Source organism: Dipodomys spectabilis, unplaced genomic scaffold, assembly GCF_019054845.1.
Source record: "Dipodomys spectabilis isolate Male_0828 unplaced genomic scaffold, ASM1905484v1 ptg000558l, whole genome shotgun sequence".
In the NCBI taxonomy this organism is placed as follows: domain Eukaryota; kingdom Metazoa; phylum Chordata; class Mammalia; order Rodentia; family Heteromyidae; genus Dipodomys; species Dipodomys spectabilis.
This window is the reverse complement of record NW_024871235.1, coordinates 1,953,520-1,961,492: the sequence shown is the minus strand read 5'-3', so window position 1 is coordinate 1,961,492 and position 7,973 is coordinate 1,953,520.

Genomic DNA, 7,973 nt, shown 5'->3' with positions numbered 1-7,973 from the left:
AGTAAATAAAAGCAGAAGCATTACATGTGCTCTGTTTACATTCAGGGAGGTAATTTACACACATAAATAGGTAGGGCACTGATTCATAAACATGGCCTCCTCTTTTTGAATTTTCTTTTTGGCCATCCCAGGGCTTAAGCTCAGGGCCCTATGCGTTGCTGAGCTGTTTTGCTCAAGGCTGAGGCTCTACCACCGCCACAGCTCCAGCCATCTGGTTGTTAATTGGACATAAGCACCTCCCAGGCTTTCCTGCCTCGTCTGGACTGAATCTCCCACTCAGCTTGTTCTCTTAAAGCTCGAGCTCAACCCTCTGGGCCACTGCTCCACTTCTGGTTTTCTGGTGGTTTATTGGAGATAAGAGTCTCACAGACTTTCCTGTTTGGGCTGACTTTGGATGGCGATCTCCTAAGGAGGTTTCAAGCGGCTTCTCTCAGGGATTCGCTGAGGAGCCTCTCCACACAAACCCTTAGTCTTAATCTCGGGAGGTACTAGAGAAAACAGAAACATGCAGTTGCTTCTAGTATTCTCCAGATACTTAAGGTTGGAGACACAAAACACTCATAATTATTAGATCATTTTATAGGCAAAAGGAGCAATGCAGACAGTATGAGGATCACTCCAGCTTCAGTACTCTCATCTTGAGACAGTAAAATCATTTCAGCTCAATGCTAAGTGACAGAACTGGCATGTCTTGTGGACATATGCTCCCAAATCCTGTGACACTCATTTCTCACTTTTGGCTTCAAATCTGTGACCAGAGAAGATGAGGAGAGAAAATCCTTCTCAGAGAAAGCAGCTATAAAGAATATTGGGGTAGTTTACTTATAAATTCAAACTATTGGAATGATCCTGTTATTAAGTCAGATTGTCCAGATTAAAAAAATGAAGAAGAAAAGTAAGGCAGGTGTCAGTGTAATCCCAGCTTCTTAAGAGGCTGAGATGTAGAGAATCTTAGTTTGAACCCAGCCAGCATAGGAAAGGACATGACATTTTTATTTCTAAGAGATCCCAGAAAAACCCAGAAGTGAGGCTGTGACTCAAGGTTAATGCACTACCCTTGAGCAAAAGGAATTCAGGGACAATGTCTAGGCTCAATGTTCAACCCCTGGACCTGCCCACCCCCAATAGAGCCTATACCTCCATGTCTTTGTGTATGTATGGGTGTATTCCTATAGGCAAATCTCCAGAGTAGATATGATGAATGGCACCAAGCAAGGATTTTTTTTTTCAATACAATGATTTCATAACACAGACTACTTTTATGACAATGTATGTTCCAGGGCTACCTTCACTGTTCCCAGTGTAGCCTGAGGAATTCTCTGCATCCCAGGCCTGCTGGAAGAAGTCTCTCTCATTTTCTGTACAGGCAGACAAAAGGCCTCAGACCTGTAAAGCTTTGTAACAACAACTCCATCTAGGCCAATTAGTTAGGATGAGTGTGGGTGGGCTCTGAAGGCCAGGAGAAAAAGGCCTCTTTCACTACAAGCTATCTCTCTTCCCAGTGCTCTGTTTTTACAGGAAGCCTTCATTTGTGCCACCTCCCATGGCAGTCCAAGTTCCCTGCACTTATCCTGCCTTTGTGAGACTATATTCCGGTGCTCAGATAGAGTGCTCAATATAATATATAATGAAATATTACATTGCAGGCGATGATAGGCCTATGATACCTCTCCTTGGTTTTCCAGAAGCTTGAGAAATCCAAGCACATGTCTGATATAACAAAGCTTCCTGTCATCTAGGGCTCGTGAAGATCATCAGGTTCTGAAACTTTGACCTCTCCTATTTGGGCCTTGGGTGGGTAGGTTTGGGGATTAAACACAGGGCCTGGTTGCTGACCATAAGTTCAGTGCAGAAGTCCAGTGCTTTACCATTTTGTGTCAGAGCTTCACTTCTGGTCTATGTGTGTGTATGTCCATGTGTGCACACATACAGTCATGGAGCTTGAACTCAGCACTGTACCTAATTTCTCTTGTACAAGGATAGCCTTCTATCACTTGAGCCACAGAACCACTTCATACTTTTTCTAGTGATTTGGTCCTGAGTAATCAAGCCCAGGGTTTCATATATGCAAAGCACTCTACCCCTAAGGCACATTCCCAGCCTTGTATTTCAGGTTTGTTAGATTGTTTCTGTTTTTTTTTTTTTTTTTTTTTTATGTTGTCGGTTGTAGGAGTTGAAGTCTGGGCCTGGATGCTGTCCCTGAGCTCTTCAGCTCAAGTCTTGTGCTCTATCACTTGAGTCACAGCTCCACTTCAGGTTTTCTGGTGGTCCATTGGAGCTAAGTGTCTCAAGGACATTCCTGCCGAGGCTAGCTTTGAACCATGATCCTTAGTTCTTTTTTTTCTCATTATTTAAAGAATACTTTATTAGTTTCTGTAATCAAACCCACATAGAAAAGACCTTACATATTTAATACAGTGCTTTTACCCCTGTACAAATGGAAAAAACTTAAGTTTAACGTTTCTAGACCAATATGGCTATTAATTTCTGTACAATGCCAACTCAACACGGTAAACTGGGATACTTTTTCCAAAGCTGACAGCACAGGTAAAGTTTCCAAAAATTCAAATTATATATATGTATATATATATTTGTATAAAAAGACCAATAATAGCAGTATGTTATTCATCAATAGCAGCAACAGCTTTTCCAGCTTTGAACCATGATCCTTAGTTCTCATCCTCCTGAGAACCTAGGATGATAGTCATGAGCCACAAGCACCAAGCTTCCACTTAATGTTTGTTAGTGGTGAATTGGAGATAATAGTCTCATGGGACTTTTTGTGTCTGGGATAGTTTAGAACCCAGATCCTCAGATCTCAGCTTGCTGAGAAGGCAGGATGACAGACCTCAGCTATCGACCCCTAGGCCATGGAACTCTGCTGCAAAGGGATCCTTGGCTCCACGTGTGGAGTGCTAGCCTTGAGCCCAAGAGGTAAGGGTCAGAATATAGGTCCTGAGATCAAGGTTCATGACTGAGAAAAAACCAAAGCAAAACAATGGTCTGCAGGAGACAACTCACTAGTCTTCAGTAATACTTAATTTTGTCCCTTCCATGTGGTTATATATGAGCCTCAATATTCTTATCTGCGTAAGCATCTCAGTTGTGGAGCTCTTACAAGGACCAGATGAATAAATGCACCCTGTGAAGGACACAGCACATGACACTGTTTGAAGGACTCAGCACACAGCATCATGTGAAAGACTCAGCATATAGCACCCTGTGCATTACTCAGCACAGAGCACCCTATGAAGGACTCAGCACATAGCTCTATTCCACAAGCTGTCATTAGAATCAGCATGCTTTCTTCAGTATCACCATTCTTTGAGGAACATTTCACAAACCACACAAGTTCACATCTAATGGTTTAGTGGAGTGTTTCTTTGTAGGGGGGGAGGTTACCCATGGGGCTTGAACTCAAATATAGGGATACTGTTCTAATAACATTTGCTCAAGGCTACAGCCCTACTACTTGGAACCACATTTTGAAGAGTCTCACAGACTTCCTGCCAGGGCTGGGTTTTAAAGCCCATGAGCAGCTAGAATGACTGAGGTAAGCCAGCAGCGTCTGGTTTGGTGGAGCTGGGTTGCAGCGATTTACGTCTGGATAAGTCAGGTTAGGTGGAAATTGTCAGCACCCGACTCCTACCTTGCTCTGTGATGAGGTATTTGAAGTCTTGACTTTCTATAGTTGCAGTTAGAACAGTCTACCTTTTTTGGCGGCAGTCCTGGGCCTTTAGTAAGGGCTTAGACACTCTCCCCAAGCATTTGTGCTCCAGGCTAGTACACAATTGATTGAAAGAAAGTAGAACTTCAGGTTTTACTTTGTATGTGGTACTGAGGAATGGAAGCCAGAGCTTCCTGCTTACTAGGCGAGCACTCAACCACCCAGTCCTAGGAGTGCATGAGGTATAAATAGAGATTGCTGAATATAAATATTATATATACAAAAAGAGATATGTGGTCTGGGTATGTGACTCAGTGATAGAGCGCTTGCCTTGCAAGCATGAGGCCCTGAGTTCAATTCCTCAGTACCACATAAGCAGAAAAAAAGCCGGAAGTGGTGCTGTGGCTCAAGTGGTAGAGTGCTAGCCTTGAGCTGAAGGGCTGAGGGACAGCACCCAGGCCCAGACTTCAGGCCCACGACTGGACCCAAAAAAAAAATAAAGAGAGAGAGAGAGGTATGCATATTATTAAATTATAGCTAATAGTACTACCAATTATTAGGTATTAAATGATGTCTCCATTTAATGATGGATCCCAGTTGAACAATTAATAAAACATTAATTATTACTCAATATACTGTTATTGTTTTACATACATCCATACATACAATTACATATTTTATAGAATGATACGTCTATTTATATTAATTTATGCATCATGTGTTACTACCAATTATTAGGTTTTTAAATATGTCTCCATTTACTTTTCATTCTGTTAATGCTTAATAATATAGTAATTAAACTTAATCCACATCCTATAATTATTTTGTCTAATATTATCCCAGAATGATTCACTAATAATTCAATCTGTTTTTCATTTATTATAGTGACAATTCTTCCACCTATGACATTTTTACCTTTATGATATCCTATTACATAGCATATAGAGTTGCATATGAATTATACATCCTACCTGACATCGAGCAATTTCATAGAAAAGGAAAATATGTGTCACTCTCGGCTTCTTACACCAAGATTGCATTTTTGGCAGGGCTGGGATCTAAACTCAGGGTCTAGAAGGCTCAGTTCATGAATGGGTGACTGTCAGCACAGCAGCCTCTAGCCAATTCAGCTGGCAGGCAGTTCCCAGGCCATGAGACTGAGCCCCGTATGTTGACCCCATATTGCGCTTAGTGTAGTTATGCATTTTATTTGTTGTTTTATTCATTTATTTTATTGACTGGTAATACTCATAGAATATTTATTACATGGGATATAGATTTGCCTATGTAAGAAACTTCACACCGGACACCCAGACGTTCACAGAAAAAGAAAACATGTGTCACCAGTGCTTCTTACTCCACGATTCAATTTTTGTGAGTGCTGGCATCTGAACTCAAAGCCTACAAGGCCCAATTCATGAATGGGTAAGTGTCAGCACGGCCAGCCTGGGCCATATGGAGCTGACAAGCAGTTCCCAGCACCTGAGATCCAGCCCCAGGGATTGACAAAATAAGATAGATTGACATGTGGATGGTAGTACACAAATAAATATATATTTTTATAGAGTGGCAGAGATGTTTATATATTCTTCTGTTAAATAGACTACATTTTTAATAATTCTTGGGTATTTATTATGCCCCCATGTAATTAATATTATTGTGTTCATCCTTAATGAATTATTAATTTAATTAACCACTATCACAAAACTATTGCGTCCATGTAATTAATAATATTCTTTAATGTGTCAAAATATTCCTTAAAATCCATCAGCCTCCTAAAATCACTAATTTTATAGTAGTATCATTCAGGAACAATTAATTTAATCTTGATATTCATAATATTCCATCAATATTCCTATGAATAGGAATGAGACCCTTAAGATCTCCCACCATTGGTAGGGGTCGGGACCGGGTCTCAACCACAGGGCCTATGTTGCAGTGTTGACCTATGGCTTGCCTGGTAGCCCACCAGCCTTCAGCAATGTCAGGTTACAAAATTTTCAGCAATGTCATTCAGACCTAAGATGGTTACCTTGCAAAAAAAACAAATGTAAAACAGACAGCCATCTGCAAGTTGCCAGATTTTTATCTGTGTCATTTTATTTATATTTTTCCTGTAAATCTTTGGGGCCCAGGAACCCAGGTTCGGTTGTGGGTCCAGTGGTTGCACCCCAGTCTAGAGCGATTAAAGATGAGGCAGAGTTGCCACAACCTGAGTTCAAGCCCTGTGCTTGACAAACTAAAAATATATAAATAAATTCATTAAAAATATTTTAAAAAATTATGAGGCTCCTTGGCTTGGAATTCACGCCATTTTTTCTGGCAGGCTTGGGATTTGAATTCAGAGTCTGGGTAAATCTGCAGCATTGTCGGGGAAGGGGAAGCTCACCGTGCTGGAAGACAAGAAATTGAGGCCTGTTCCCAGGGACTGAATTCAAGTCTTAGCACTCAAAAAATAATATTCACATACATTTTAAATACATGATTTATATTTGCATACACATGTTTACTTATCTTGCAGTTAGTGTAGTTATTCATTTTATTTTATTTTTATGTATTTTTTATGTATTTTAGTGAGTATGATTACACATATAACATTTTTTACATCCTATTACATAGGACATGAATTTGCCTATGTATTATACATCATTCCTGAGACCCAGGAATTTTGACACCCATAAAGAAAACAAGTGGGACAATTGGCTTCTTCCACCAGGATTAAGTTTTTGGCAGTTCTGTGATTTGAACTCCGGCCCTAGAAGGCCAACTTCATGAATGGCTCAATGTTAGCACACCAGTCTGATGCAAATGAAGTTGTCGGGCAAATTTGAGGACCTGAGATCAAGCCCTAGGAGTGACCAATATATAAAAAGATAGATATATAGATTGAAGTGGGTGTGTATTAACATATGAATATGGATCTATAAATAATGTATACAGAGACAGACATTTATGTAGATTCTAGTGTATAACTCTTTATATAAAGTGATGTCTATATCTTATTTTTATATATTCTATTACTACAAATTATATATTCTATTACTACCAATTATTTGGTCTAAAATTATGCCTCCATTAATTAATCACGGTAGAAGACTTAATAAGTTATTAATTAAATTAATCGATGACATATATTTATGCGTACAATATTATATTAGAAAGTCTAGCTAAATAGTAATTCAATTTGTACATGCCAAACATACTATTAATGTTCCTATTGATAGGAACGAGATTCCTAGGATCTTCAGCTGTGTGTAGGTGGCAGTCCGAGGATTGGACTCACGGCCTAGGTATCTGGGTTGGGCTCAGGCTTCACCAACAATCTGTGAGCCTTTGGCCATGCAAGGTCACATACAATTTTCAAGCCGAGATATTGAGACCCATGGTGGTCACAGTGCAAAGGAAACAAAGGTAAAACGGTTGTGTAAAATTTTCTGGATTTTTCCTCCTCCATTTTTGTTGGTTTGATGTATTTTTGCCAGTGCTGGGAGTTGAACTGGGGTCCTAGGATGACTGGATCATCTATGGGTGTAAATGCGGTAAACCGGCCTAGGGTAATCATGGGTTAAGACACAATTCGGTGCTTCCTTGTGAAAAAGAAACTCAGGGATGGTGCCTAGGGTCACAGTTCAAGCCTCAGGACCTGCTACAAAAATAGAGCCAGTGACTCCATGTGTCTGTGTATGTATGCATGTATTTCTAGCAGTGAACATCTAGAGTTGCTATGAAGAAAGATATGAATGGAATGATTTCATAGCACAGAGAATGCTTTCAAGACAGTGCATGTTCCAGGGCTCCCCTCACTGTTCCCAGTGTACCCTGAGGGCTTCTGTGCACCCCAGACTGCTGGAGGAAGTCTGCCTCAATGTTGGAACAGGCAGACAAAAGGCCTCCCTCTTGAACATCTGTGTAACAAACAATTCATCCGTAGCAATTAGTGAGGATGAGCAAATAGTGAGGATGAGGGCAGACTCTGAAGGCCAGGAGGAAAAGGCCTCTTTGTACACCAAGCTATCTCTCCTCCCAGTGCTCTGTTTTGACAGGAAGCCTTCATTTGTGCTGCCTCTCGGGGCAGTCCAAGTTTCCTGCACTCACCCTGTCTTTGTTAGACTATTTTCCAGTGTTGAAAAAACTACTACAATTAATTCAAGGGTCCTTCTGGCAGAAAACAAGTGAGCTGAACCTAATGAAAAGATTCCAAATTGGAAAAGGTGCCTCCCTAGTTTTCCGGATGCTTGCTAAATCTAAGCACTTGTGCAAAATCACAATGCTTCCTGTCATCTAGTGCTGGTGAAACTCATCAGGT